The following is a 14,454-nucleotide window of genomic DNA, read 5'->3' as shown; positions in this document are numbered from 1 at the left end:
ACTCCTTTTTCTCTTTGTGGAGCTTCTAATTCATACTTTTTGAACAGCTGAATACATTTGCCATGTCTCAATATTTCTGTGGAATCAGCATAATCTCACTTTTATTTTTTATTTTTTTCATGAAGTTTATTGGTGCATTTTAGGTATACAAAGCAGTTACATTCGTCATTGGGAACTTGTACCTTTACATGATGTATCTTGCTTCTTATTTTTTCCCCATTCCCCTGTCCTCCCTTCAACCCCTCCATCCCTCCCTATTTATAAACTTTGTTTCCGTTTTTTCATTTTCTCATAATTTTTTCTTTTCTTCTTTCCATTCCCCTATCCCTCCCACTTCCCCTACCCCTTTAGACCTTTTCTTCCTATTTCACATTATCAATTATACATTTTGATCCTTCTTTACACTTTTAGTTTCTCACACCAGGGAAACTATTCAGTATTTACACATGCGTGTCCTATTTATTTCACTTAAGAGTGTGGCCTCAATGTGCATCCATTTAACTATAAATGTTTCTAGTTTCTTTTATTTTGAAGTATGTAAAATTAAAGATTTTAGTTAATTTTATTTTCTTTGTTTTGATTATCTGAATGTTTGGAAAAATAATATCATAAATTTTAAATAGAAAAGATTATTAAAAAGCATATTTGTGCTTAATCATAGGCTGTTTTTATTGCTCTTTTTTGTGGATGGCTTTGGTTATTTTATTATAGATATATATGCACACAATATAAATAAAACGCTAAATACCATAGCCTTACAAGGTTTTTATACAAATCACCTATCCCCTTATGCTGAAATTCACTATCAACTTTTAGCTAATTCTTAGGTTTTCCTGTGTGTCTCTAAATAATGCATCAATCTTGTTGCTTCCTAATTCTCAGCTTTACTATTATGTATCATTTTTTTGCTATGTGATAGAATTTAACATTTTGTGTCCTTCTGCCACTCCCTCAAACACACCCTTCCCTTCCTGCCAATCTTTTGTTATAATTATTCTGTACTTTTAACTTAATCAGATATATTTTATCTAAAGTATTATGATCTTGTTCATACTATTGGGAACTGAGCCTAGTAAGCTCTGTTAGCTTTTCCTTTCCTGGTTAACTTTTTTTAAAAAATTAATTTTATTGGTACATTTTAGGTATATATAATGATCACATTCATCATAGGGAATTTGTACCTGTATATATCTTGCTTCTTCTTCCCTCAATCCCCTCCTCTCCCTCCAGCCCCTCTTCCCCTCCTTATTTACAAAATCTTTGTTTCTATTTTTTCCTTCTATTCTCTTTTTTTCCCCTTCCTCCCCACCCCCTTCCCTTTTTATAACTTTTTACATCTGGTGCAATTCATGATTAGCTTTCTCTTCATTTATTTGCCCAGTTTTCAATATATTTGTTAGCAATGTGATCTGAACTCTCCAGCAATGATCTGAATCTCTTCTTAATAGATTTATTCATGAGAGGTATATGAATACTTTTATCATCTTGAAAATTTTCTCTGTGATTGTTTTAGCCAATCTGGAACAGTTGTCCTCTGCATGGGGTATCCTAACTTCCTAAGTTTCAACATCAACCTGGAGGTTTTCTCTTTTATATTAAATGCTGTTTCCTCAAACTCATAGCTGTTTCCTCCATCTTATATCTTCTGTTTTGTGGTTTATTTCTTACTTTGGTGGATCATGTCCTCCAGTGGTTTCCTTTAGAAAGATGCATGAAGTGTTTGGAGACAATGAATTTTTGAAACTCTCAACAATCTTTCCTCTCCCACAGTGCTCCTTTGTGCCATCTGAGAGTCTTAGTGCTTACTTCTTTCAAATCTCCCATCAGTTATACAAAGCACTATAGGATGGGGAAACTCTCCATTACATGTGATCTCAGTTTACGAGGTGCTTCAACTCCAAATTCAAAATTATCATAATAGAAGGAAACATGAAATTCAGAAGTCAGTGTACGAAATGGTTGGGCAACAATGGAAAGTAATTATCAGTTGATTAGTGGCAGGCCAGTTAGAGATATTTGAGCATAATATGGAATATAAAAGCCTTCTGGATCAGCTGGACCTGCAGGTCAGAAGAATCCACTTACCTGTGAAGGCAGAGAGTGGCTTCAGAAGTGAAAGAAGAATGACAAAGCAAGGGATGAACTTGGAGTCTTAATGAAGTAAATCCTGGAGTGCAGCCCAGACTGAGCAAAGGAATAGTGACTGGGTGAGAATTATGGATCTCTCAGTCAGTGAAACCTTGATCAGAGTTTAAAATATCATGATATATACAATAAATCTCAGATTTCTCTGGAAGCTAAAACTTGGGCCCTTTAGGGAATTTGCAATATGCTCATAAAGATGATTTTTTGATCTTTCTAACAAAATGTGGATAAACATGATGTCATAATTGACAAAATTAGCTTTAGAAAGAAATGTGGGACAGCAAATAACCTGCTCCAAATCACTATTGGGGTTATGTATTCATTTCCACCTTGCTCAAACTTTAAAAGTTGTCAAAAAAAATGCTCATTTTATTTACCCTACCATGTCTCTTTCTTCTCTTCTGGTATTGCCCCTCCCTCCTCCAGCACCTTGCCTACCTCCAGGATTATGACTCCTCTCCAGGCTAATCCTAGCACAGTGAATTAATGTACTTATTGACAAGACATTTTTCAGCATATGAGTCAATTTTAAAAGAAAATAATCTTCAGAGAAAAAAATGGAGACTTCATGATGGCAAGGCAGGGCTAAGGTTGAATGTTGTATTCACAAAGACTGAGGAAAAAATAAGAAATCAGAAGTTGGTAGAACCATAGGTGAATACCAAGAATAACCTTTACCAAACCATTGAAGGCCAACACTTAACAGAGCATCATTTTATTTAACCCTTACACTAGAAACCTACAGAAATCAATGTGGAGATTCCTCAAAAAATTTAATATAGAAATTTCATTTGACTCAGCTACTGTGTTCCCTGTCTAGGCATCTTCCTAAAAGGATAATGGCGTAGTATTATAGTGATACATGTATCACTATATGAATGTGTCACCCCTGAAGCATATGTTGCAAACTTAGTCCTCAATGCAGTAGTGTTGGAAGGTGGAGCCTTATGGGTGGTATTTAGGTCCTAGGTGCTCCACCATTGACTCCATAGGTGACTATGAAGGGGTTGAGTGGGTGAATTTAGTCTCTCCCTTTCTCCTTCCACCATAGGATGATGCTAAAAGCTTTAAAATACCTATAAGTATTTCCAAAAGAATAAGAAAGAAAATATAGCTTGTGGGTTTATAATTTGTGACCCTGCCATATAACTTCTCCCCAGTAATAGAGAGAAGATAAAATACAGTAAAAACATTTGAATGACTTGAATGATTGCCCCTAACAAGTCTACATTTTATTTATTTATTTTTTATTTTTTGGTACTGCAGATCGAACTCGGGTTTTTGCACTTGCGCAGCAGGCGGTGAAACAACTGAGCTAAATCCCTGGCCCTATGGGGTTTTTTTGTTTGTTTTTTGTTTGCTATAGAAATAAGTCACTCTGTAGGTTTTCCTAGGAAAATAAAATTTTCAATATTTGACTTTCCTGATAAGTATATATAATTCTTAGTGATAATCATTTCCATCATACTACTCCACAAACAGTTTTATGATAACAAGCCAGGAGCTCAGGGAACTGAGAAAAATTACTCTTCTTAGGCTATAAACTGCAGTTTTAATTTATGATAAATTATTATAATCAAAGAGATATAGTTTATTTTAACAATATTTTGAAAAAATCAAAATTATATTCTTTGTTCATTTATGCTCTTTAATAAAGTTGTTTGACAAGAATAATTCCTATAAATTACCTTGTAAATCAAATAAGAGGAAACTACAAATGTGGTTACAAGATAATGATTTATGTGCTTCTCTTGTACAGTAGAATAAAACAAAGTTCTTATTTCTTATCCCATTATGATAATCTTCCAAGGTTATGATGTTGTCTTATGATTAGTCATGGTTTTGCTGATTTGATTGCCAAACATTATAATCCTTTTTTGATATGTCTTTTATGAGATTCTATTTTTCTTAGAAGTGATTAGAACTTGGCAAACCTTCAATGTCACAAAGGATCCAGGGAAAACTAACTTAGACATAATTATCAACCTACTGTGTGGTATGTTTAAACTGAGCAAGTTCCTTTAGAGTATAAAAGCACATAGAGTAGCACTTGACATATAGGTATTTGTAGTCAAGTCTCATACAATTATGCAACTAGAAGAGCCTCAGTGGCCATTAAATTCAAATTCAAGTAATATTTGAGCAAATATTCATCCAGCATTAAATATAAATTCAGTAATTGTTAGATTTTATTTATTTTTATTTTATTTATTTATTTATTTTTTGATACTGGAGGATTGAACTTGGGACCTTGCACTTGATAGGTAGGTGCCAGAACCACTGAGCTAAATCCCTGGCTCTTCCCGGTAATTGAACACATACAAATCCCAGCCTTTCATTTAACTTGAATAAATATAATAGAAAATCTTTTCTTAGATGAGGTCATGTATCTCTTTATTTTGACCTATTCAGTACTCTGTATCTAGAGGTTCCACATTTGTAGATTTAATATAATCATAAGTTGAAAGTGTTTGTGAAGAAATGAAATTGGTTCTGTTTTCCGTGTACAATTTTTCTTGTTACCATTCCCTAAGCAATCCAGTACATTTATTTATGCTATTTACAGAGCATTTACATTTTATTAGGTATTACAAGTAAACTAGAAATGAATTAAAGTGTACAATAAGATGAGCGTAGGTTATAGAAAAACAATAAATAATTTTATATAAGATAATGGGGAATCTGTGGATTTTGGTATTCACAAGGTGGTTTTGGAATCAATTCCCTTGGACACTGGGAGGCAGTACGTTGAGCCATACAAAGTAAGTACAGCCCTTCTTCCACAGGGAATACAGCTTTGATGTTCTTTTTGGGAAACATACCCTATGTTCCATCTAAGTCCTGACATCATATGCTCTGGTTCACTGTTCTGCTGGGTTTTCCTTGCTATGATTCAGTTCATCTACATCCATTTTAAGGAGTTGCAATTAAGAATGAAAAAAGAGGGCCAGGGATTTAGCTCAGTGGTTCTGGCACCTGCCTTGCAAGCGCAAGGTCCTGAGTTTGATCCTCAGTACCAAAAAAAAAAAAAAAAGTATGAAAAAGGTGAAGTCACAATAGACCCAGCTGAAATCCAGAAGATCATCAACATCAATACCTATTTTGAGAACCTGTACTCTAATAAAATGGAAAACATAGAAACATAGAAGAAATGGGCAGATTCCTAGATACATATGAATTACCAAAGTTAAATGAAGAAGATATAGAAATTCTAAACACCCCAATTACAATGAGTGAAATTTATAATGTAATAAAAATTTACCAATAAAGAAAACCCCAGGTCCTGATGGCTTCACTGCTGAATTCGACAAGACATTTAAAGAAGAACTATCACCATTACTCTTTAAACGCATCAAGGAAATTGAATGGGAAGCAATACTTCCAAATTCATTCCTGGAAGCAAGTGTTACTTTGATTCAGGGAAAGAGCCAACCCCAAAAGAAAACTACAGGCCAATCTCCCTAATGAAAATAGATGAAAAATCCTCAACAAGATACTGGCAGACAGAATACAGAGGGTCATCAAGAAGATCATACACCCTGACCAAGTTGGATTTATCCCAGGGATGCAAGGATGGTTCAACATACATAAATCAATAAATGTAATACACTATATTAACAGAACCAAGGACAAAAACATGTGATTATCTCAATAGATGCAGAAAAGGCATTCAACAGAATCCAACACCATTCATGATAAAAATCTTACAGAAAATTGGAATATTAGGCCTTTATCTCAACCTGATTAAGGCTACCTATGAAAAACCAAAAGCCACCATCATACTAAACGGTCAAAAGCTGAAAACTTTCATTGTAAAATCAGGAACAACACAAGCATTCCCACTACCACCGCTCCTCTTCAATATAGTTCTGGAAACATTAGCCACAGCAATTAGAAAAGAGAAAGAAATACGAGGAAAAAAGATAGGAAAGGAAGAAATTAAACTGTCATTATTTGCTGACGATATGATACTTTACACAGAAGACCAAAAAATCTCCGCCAAAAGACTTCTAGACTTAATTGACAGATTCAGTAGAGTAGCTGGATACAAGGTCAACACTCGAAAAACAATACCCTTCTTATACACAAATAACAGATTCACTGAGAGAGAAATTAGGGAAACAATTCCTTTTATAATAGCATTCAAAAAATTGAAATATGCAGGAATCAATCTAACAAAGGAAGCAAAAGACCTCTACACTAAAAGCTACAGCACTCTGAAAAAATAGATAGAAGAGGATATAAGAAAATGGGAAGACATCCCTTGTTCCTGGGTAGGAAGAACCAATATAGTGAAAATTGCCATCCTTCCAAAACTACTGTATAGATTTAATGCAATGCCATTTGAAATTCCAACAATATACCTGGAGAAAACAATCAAGCTAGGGCAGAGAAGCTGAGCCTGTTCCAGCACCCAGAAGGAAGCTCCCCCGCCACTGCCATCCCAAGCTCCTAGAGCAGAGAAGGTGACCCAGTCCCAGCACCTGGAAGGAAGCTCCCCCACCGCCATCCCATGCTCCTAGGGCAGAGAAGCTGAGCTACTTGGGCCCCAGAAGCACCCCCCCCCGGTGGAAATGAGAAGACACATAAACAAGCCTCAAACACAGACTTCCGGATCACCTACAGCAACCCCAAAGGGAAACGAGATGGAACAATCTGATACTCAACCACCTGGACTCTCTGAACTGGCAAGGAAAAGGAAAAGCCCATCAGAATCATAGGAGACTTCTCAATGCAAACCCTCAAGGCAAGAAGAGCTTGGAGTGATGTATTTCAAGCCCTAAAGGAAAACAGCCTCCAACCCAGATTGATGTACCCTGCAAAACTATCTTTCAAAATTGATGGAGAAATAAGATACTTTCACGATAAAGAACACCTCAGGAACTTTATGAATATCAAGCCAGCACTCCAAAAAATTTTAGACAATACCCTAGGAAAAGACAATGAGGATCACAACCCCAGGAAACCCAGCAGAATGAATCCATTGGGCGTGACAAATTAAACGCGAAGGGGGAGAATCCAACAAAAAGAAAAGGTCATGACAAGGCTTTTAAACCTTTTAACTTCATCTCCCTAATGAGTGTATAATTCCATCTTGTTATTGTACTGGTTAGTATTTTTCTGATTCTAGAGTTGCACACCATTCCTTGTGTTATACTGGCTATTTATCATCTTCTTATGTCTACTTATTAATTGGGTTGTCTATTAATGAGCTGTAAGAGTTCTTTATACATTCTAGTCATAGGTTATATGCATTGTAAATATGGTCTGTTTAAGGACTACTTTTCATTTTAATGATGTCATTTAAAGTTCTAAATTTTGATGGAATCCCATTTATCAATTTTTTTCTTTTATACATCATATCTTTTGTATCCTAGGTAGTTCTTGCCTACCCTGAATTCATAAATATTTTCCCTTATAATTTCTTCTTAAAGTTTTATACTTTTAGGCTTTCTTATTTAGGTTCATAGATCCCTTCAAGTTATTTTCATGTATGGAAATAAAGGATTGAGGTTAATTTTTTATATACCGATACCAGGTGCTCTAGTGCCATTTGCTGAAAACACTATCTCTTCCTCAGCTCTTGAGTTTATATTCTATAAAATGTTAATGTTAAATAACCTTTCAAAACTCAGTGGACCATATATGTGTGGTTCTATTTCTAGATTCCCTGTTTTATTCAAATGATCTATATGTCTTTCCTTACACCAACACTGCCTTCATTACTGTAGCTTTAAAAGAAGTCTTAAAATTAGGTTCTGAAAGTCTTTCAACACTTTTTCTTTTTAACTTTTCTAGGTCCTTTGTACTCCTACATAACCTTTAAATTTCAATATCCAATTCTTCATTTATGGCAAGTATACACAGACCTGAATTTTTATATATACCTTGTGTTTTCTAATCCTGCTAAATTCAAATACAAGTTCTAGGGGCTCCTAGAGATTTCTTAGTATTTTCTCTGTAGATGATCATTTCATTTACATATAAAGATTTTGCTTCTACCTTGCCAATCCTATTCTAATTGTGCCATTTTATTGCCAGACTATTTTGGTGGGGCCTAGGTTTCAAAGTTTAATGGACAGATAAAGAGTAAGCATATCTACCCTTGTTCCCCACCTTAAGGAGAAAGCATTGTATCTTCTCCATTCATATAAGTCATTCTTACTGGAAGTATGGAGTACATGTCTTTAATCTGTTGAGAAGGTTCTGTTCTACTTCTGGTCTCCTGATAGCTTTTACCATGAACAGCTGTAGAATTTAGTCCAATACTTTTTCTCCAACTAGTGACAGAATCATATGGCTTTTTCCTTTCCTCTGTTAAAATGATGACTTTTGGGGGTGGATCTGCCAATGCTGAACCAACACTGCCATCCCTATAACAAAACCACTTTCTACATCCTGCCAGATCTGACATCTAATAGTTTGTTTTGTTAAACAAATTTCTATCTATGTTCATACTTTTTTCTTCTATTATCTTTATCCAGTTTTAGGATTAGCATAATGTTGAGTTCCTAAAATGAGGGGAGAAGTATTCTTTCTTTTTTCTGCTTTGTTTGATATAATTTAACATTTAAAATGTATATGAGCCTGCTGTTGTCATATAGGTAGGTTTTCAAGCTAGGAATATACTTTCCTTAATAGGTGATATTCAAATTTTATATTTCCTCTAGAGTTAGTTTCATTAATTTGTCTTCTGAGGTACTTCTTAGAAGTTGTCAAATTTATTTCAAAAAAGATTTTTGTAATATGTTTTCTATAACCTTTTTATTCTGTAAAATCTGTGGTAATGTCTTCTAGATCTTGATATTGTAATTCAAAAAATGTATAATTGATGTTGTGCAACAGGAAGAAAAGATCTAAAGGAGCAGGGGAAGTGGGAGGGGTAGGGGAAAGGAAAAAATGGAAAAGGAAAAATATGAGAAAAGGAAAAAAATGGAAACAAAGTCTTTGAAAAAAGGAAAGGGTGGAGGGGGTGAAGGGAAGGCAACGGAAGGGAACAAAATAAGAACCAAGATACTCATGTAATGGTACAAGATCCCAATGATGAATGTAACTGTATTTTATACCTAAAATATACCAATAAACTTAATGGGAAAAAAAGAAAACAATCCAAAAATTCATTTGAAACCAGAAGAGACCTATAACAGCAAAAGCAATTCTAAGCAACAGAGACATGGCAGGGGTTATCACAATCTCCAACTTTAAGCTATACTACAAAGCTACTGTGATAAAAACAGCATGGTACTGGCAAAGAAACAGACCTGAGCATCAGTGGAGTAGATTACAAGATGCAGAAACAACTCCACACATACTCAACCACCTCATCTTTGACAAAGGAGCCAACCACCCTCATTGGAGGAAAGATAGCCTATTTAATAAATGGTGTTGGAAAAATTGGATTTCAACCTGCCAAAGAAAGATTAAAATTAGACCCATGTCTATCACCATGCACTAAACTAAGATCAAAATGGATCAAGGAGCTAAATATTAAAACAAAAATACTTAACTTGCTGGAGGATAAGTTAGGTAGAACTCTCAATGACATTGGCATAAGAAAAGACTTTATGAACAAAAACTCAGAAGCATGGGAACTAGCACAAAGCATCAACAACTCTGATCCCATCTTATTAAAAAGCTTCTGCAAAGCAAGAGAAACCATCCAAAGAGCTAAGAGACAACCTACAATGTAGGAAAAAATTTTCAGCAGCTTTACCTCAGACAAAGGGCTACTATCTAGAATATATAAAGAAGTGAAAAAAATCAGACACCCCAAATTCAAAGACCTAATTCAAAAATGGGCATTTGAAGTGAACAGACATATCTCAAAGAAGTAAAAGCAGGAAGTAACCATATGAAAAAATGTTCAACATCAGTGGTTATTCAAGAGATGCAGGTGAAAACAAAACTGAGATTCCACCTCACCCCAGAAAGAATGGCTGCTGTCCAGAAATCAACCAATAACAAATGCCTGGCCAGGGTGTGGGGAGAAATCAAGTCTTCTTCATTGTTGGTGGGACTCCAGACTGGTGCAACCACTGTGGAAATCAGTATTGAGACACCTCAAAAAACTATAGCTAGAGGTCCCATTTGATTGCAGTATTCCCCTATCGGGTATCTTCCCAAAAGAATTAAAAGAATCATACCACAGTGATATATGTGCACCCATGTTTATAGTGGCACAGTTCGAAATAGCTAAAGCTTAACAGCCCAAATGACAATCAACTGGAAACTGGATAAAGAAGATGTGGTTTTTCAATAAAATGAAGTACTACTCAGCCATAAAGAATGAGAAACAGATATTTATAGCTAAATGGATGCTTATTGAGGCCATTCTGTTAAGTAAAATAAATAGGACACACATGTATAAATACGAATAGTTTCTCTAGTGTGAGAAACTGTGAGTGTAAATAAGGATTAAAATGATTAAACTGAATAATTGATAATTTGAAATAGGAACAAAAGGTCCAAAGGGGTAGGGAAGTGGAAGGGGAAGGGGAAAGGACAGAAGGGAAAGGAAAAATTATGAGAAAAGAAAAAAAATGGAAACAACATCTATGTAAATATTGAAAGGTGGAGGGGGTGAAGGGCACACAGGTAATGGGGAAAAAATAAGAACCAAGATACATCATGTAGAGGTACAAGTGCCCAATGATAAATGTAAACATATTGTATACCTAAAATGTACCGATAAAAGAACTTAAGAAAAAATAAAAAATCCAACCTGAATTTAGGATAAAAACCCTACTAGAAATTGGAATAGATGGTCTCTACCTCAATCTGATAAAAATCATCTATGAAAAGCCAACAGTCAATATCATACTAAATGGTCAAAAACTGAAATCCTTCACACTAAAGTCAGAAACAAGACAAGGATGTCCACAATCACCACTCCTGTTCAATATAATTTTGGAAACATTAGCCACAGCAATTAGACAAGAGAAAGAAATAAAAGGAATAAAGATAGGAAATGAAGAAGACAAATTGTCATTATTTGCAGATGATATGATACTCTATAGAGAAGACCCCAAGAACTCCACCAAAAGTCTTCTAGGCTTAATAACCAAATTCAATACAGTAGCTGGTTATACATCAACACACAAAAATCAAGAGCTTTCCTCTACATGAACAACAGACTCACTGAGAGAGAAATAATGCAAATAATTCCTTTCACAATAGCATCCAAAAAACTGAAATACATAGGAATCAACCTAAGAAAAGAAATCAAAGACCTCTTCTCTGAAAACTATAGCACTCTGAAAAGAGAAATTGAAGATGGTTTCAGAAAATGGAAAGACATCCCCTGCTCTGGGTAGGAAGAATCAACATAGTGAAAATGGCCATACTTCCAAAACTGCTATATAGATTCAAGGCAATCCCAATTGAAATCCCAGGAGCATACTTCCTGGACCTTGAGAAAACAATTCAAACATTCATTTGAAGCAAGAAGATAAATAGAATAGCAAAACAATTCGAGGCAACAGAGACATGGCAGTGGGTATCACAATCCCTAACTTGAAACTCTACTATAAAGCTACTGTGATAAAAACAGCATGGTACTGGTAAAGAAACAGATCTGAGGACCAGTGGAACAGATTAGAAGATGCAGAAACCACTCCAAACACACTTGACCACCTCATCTTTGACAAAGGAGCCAAACACCCTCACTGGAGGAAAGATAGCCTCTTTAATAAATGGTGCTGGAGAAATTGGGTTTCACCTTGCCAAAGACTAAAACTAGACCTATATCTCTCACCATGCACTAAACTAAAATCAAAATGGATTAAAGATCTAAATATTAAAACAGTAACGCTGAACCTGGTGGAGCAGAGGTTAGGTAGAACTTTTCAAGACATTGGTGTAGGAAAAGATTTTATGAACAAAACCTCAGTTGCCTATGAACTAACACAAACAATGAAAAAGTGGGATCTCTTCTTATTTAGAAGCTTCTGCACAGAAAGAGGATCCACCAACAGTGTGAAGATACAACCCAGAATATGAGAAAAAATTTTTCACCTGCTGTTCCTCAGACAAAGGCTTACTATCTAGAATCTATAAAGAACTTAAAAAAATCAGACCTCCCAAATTTAAAGACCCAATCCAAAAATGAGCATCCGAAATGAGCAGACATTTCTCAGACAAAGAAGTAGAAATAGCAAATGAACATATGAGAAAATGTTGAACACCGCCGGTCATCGGAGACATGCAGATCAAAACAACGCTAATATTCCATCTCACCCCAGAAAAAATGGCTGCTATCATGAAATCAACCAATAACAAATTCTGACAGGGCTGTGTGGAAAGAGGAACAGTGCTGCACTGCTGATGTGAGTGTAGACTGGTGCAGCCACTGTGGAAATCAGTATGGAGATACCTCAAAGAACTAGGACTGGAAGTCCCATTTGACCCAGCTATTCCTCTGCTGGGGATCTTCCCCAAAGAATTAAAAGAATCATACCACAGTGATATATGTGCACCCATGTTCATAGCAGCACAATTTGTAATAGCCAAAACTTGGAAGCAGCCCAATTGCCCAAAGACTGGAGAATGGATAAAGAAAATGTGTTTTTTAAAATAAAATGGAGTACTACTCAGCCATAAGAAATGAGAAATTAGAGACATTTAATGCTGAATGGGTGCACATTGAGGCAATACTATAAAGTGAAACAAAGAAGACACACTTGTAAATACTGAATAATTTTTCTAATGTGAGAAACTGAAAGGGTAAATAACTGGTAAAAGGTATAATCGATGACGTGGACTGGGAAGAGAAGGGACAAAGGGTACAGGGAAGTGGGAGCAGTAGTGGAAAGGAAAGAAGGCAAATGGAATCAATATGAGAAAATGAAAAAATGGAAACAACGGTTTTGTAAATAGGGAGGGATGGAGGGGTTGAAGAGGAGGCAGTGGAACGGGGAAAAAAATAAGAACCAAGAGAGTATGTAAAGATGCAAATTTCCAATGATGAATGTAATTGTATTGCATACCTAAAATGTACCAATAAAATTAATAAAAAAAAGTAATCTAATCAAGTGGTTGAAACATTTTGAATTTATTTTTGGCTGAAGTTCACAGGAAATTTCACTCATGTGATGCCTCCAGATACATGTGGACAATGCTGCATCTGTGAAATAAGTTCCTGCGGTTAAGGATAAGATTTTATATCTATTCCTGTTACATTTCATCTTGTTAGATGAGTATGTCTTGAACTGTCCAAAACTCTTGCCAATATCTTTGTGGTAAGAAATGTTATGATGGTAGGTTGGAAATTAATTTTTTTTAGTGAAACTCCCTTTTTAAAACTGCTTAATATTTTCATACTTTGGGAATTTTTCTATTTTTTTTCTCATCCTAATACGGGAAGTCTGTGTTTGTCCTACATTCAAATTTTAGGGGAAATTTGTTTAAAAACTTGCATGAATATCCCTTTAAATGTTGAAGATGTGCATAAAGATGGGCAAAATGTTCCAATTTCTGTAGTTTTATTTTGCCAGATTGGAGTTTCATCTGTGTGGGGGAGTTGGGATAAAACTGCAGCTGCAGCCAGCTGTGGGATAGACTGTGGGAGAGCACCTCAGTGACAAATAGTTTCTTTTCTTTGTTTGTTGTGGCAACCTGAAATTAGCTGGGGCCTTGCCCACAGTTGCTAATTGGCAAGTTTTTCTTGACCTTCAAGAATTTTCAAGATCCCCAGTGCTCTTAAGGAAGTGGACACCTTCTCATATCTAAAAACACCCCCTCAGTCTTCTATGTACCTCCTTTTTTCCCCTTCAGTCTGAAGGAAATTTTGCTTGAGTCTCCAGTGTCTTTTTATTCCTTGCATTCTTAGAACCAGGTTCCACTATTGTACAGAGCTTATGAAAGAGTTTTGTCTAATGGTTGAGGATTGAAAGTGCTATTTTAGAAGATTAAGATAGGAGGAAATAATAATAGTATCAAATGTTTTAAGATAAGTAGATATAATCTAATAATGTATACTTGTTATTAAAGTGACATTTTGTTGTTATGTTTTGCCTTGCTAAAAAAAATTAGTTTGCAACCTAGCCAATGGGAAATAAACAAATTTCCTGGCAGCACTGTAAAAAAGAAAATTTTGATCATGGGTCAGAGCTGAACTGGGAACACATTCTGCCATGTGGAACTCATCTAAGGTCTGGCTTAGTTTTTCTGTAGAAGATGATCAGCCTGGTGCCCTGGCTCTGCAAGGCATGGTCCACACAGTGTTCCTATTGTCCTTAATGTCAGGCACAGAGAATAATTTGTAAAACACCCTTTCTTAGAACCAAATGGGTTTGATGCACTTATCAATTG

This window comes from Heterocephalus glaber, unplaced genomic scaffold (genome assembly GCF_053883595.1).
Source record: "Heterocephalus glaber isolate CG9 unplaced genomic scaffold, H.glaber_assembly_v1.0 deba00000474, whole genome shotgun sequence".
Taxonomy (NCBI): Eukaryota; Metazoa; Chordata; class Mammalia; order Rodentia; family Bathyergidae; genus Heterocephalus; species Heterocephalus glaber.
This window is presented reverse-complemented; position numbering follows the sequence as displayed.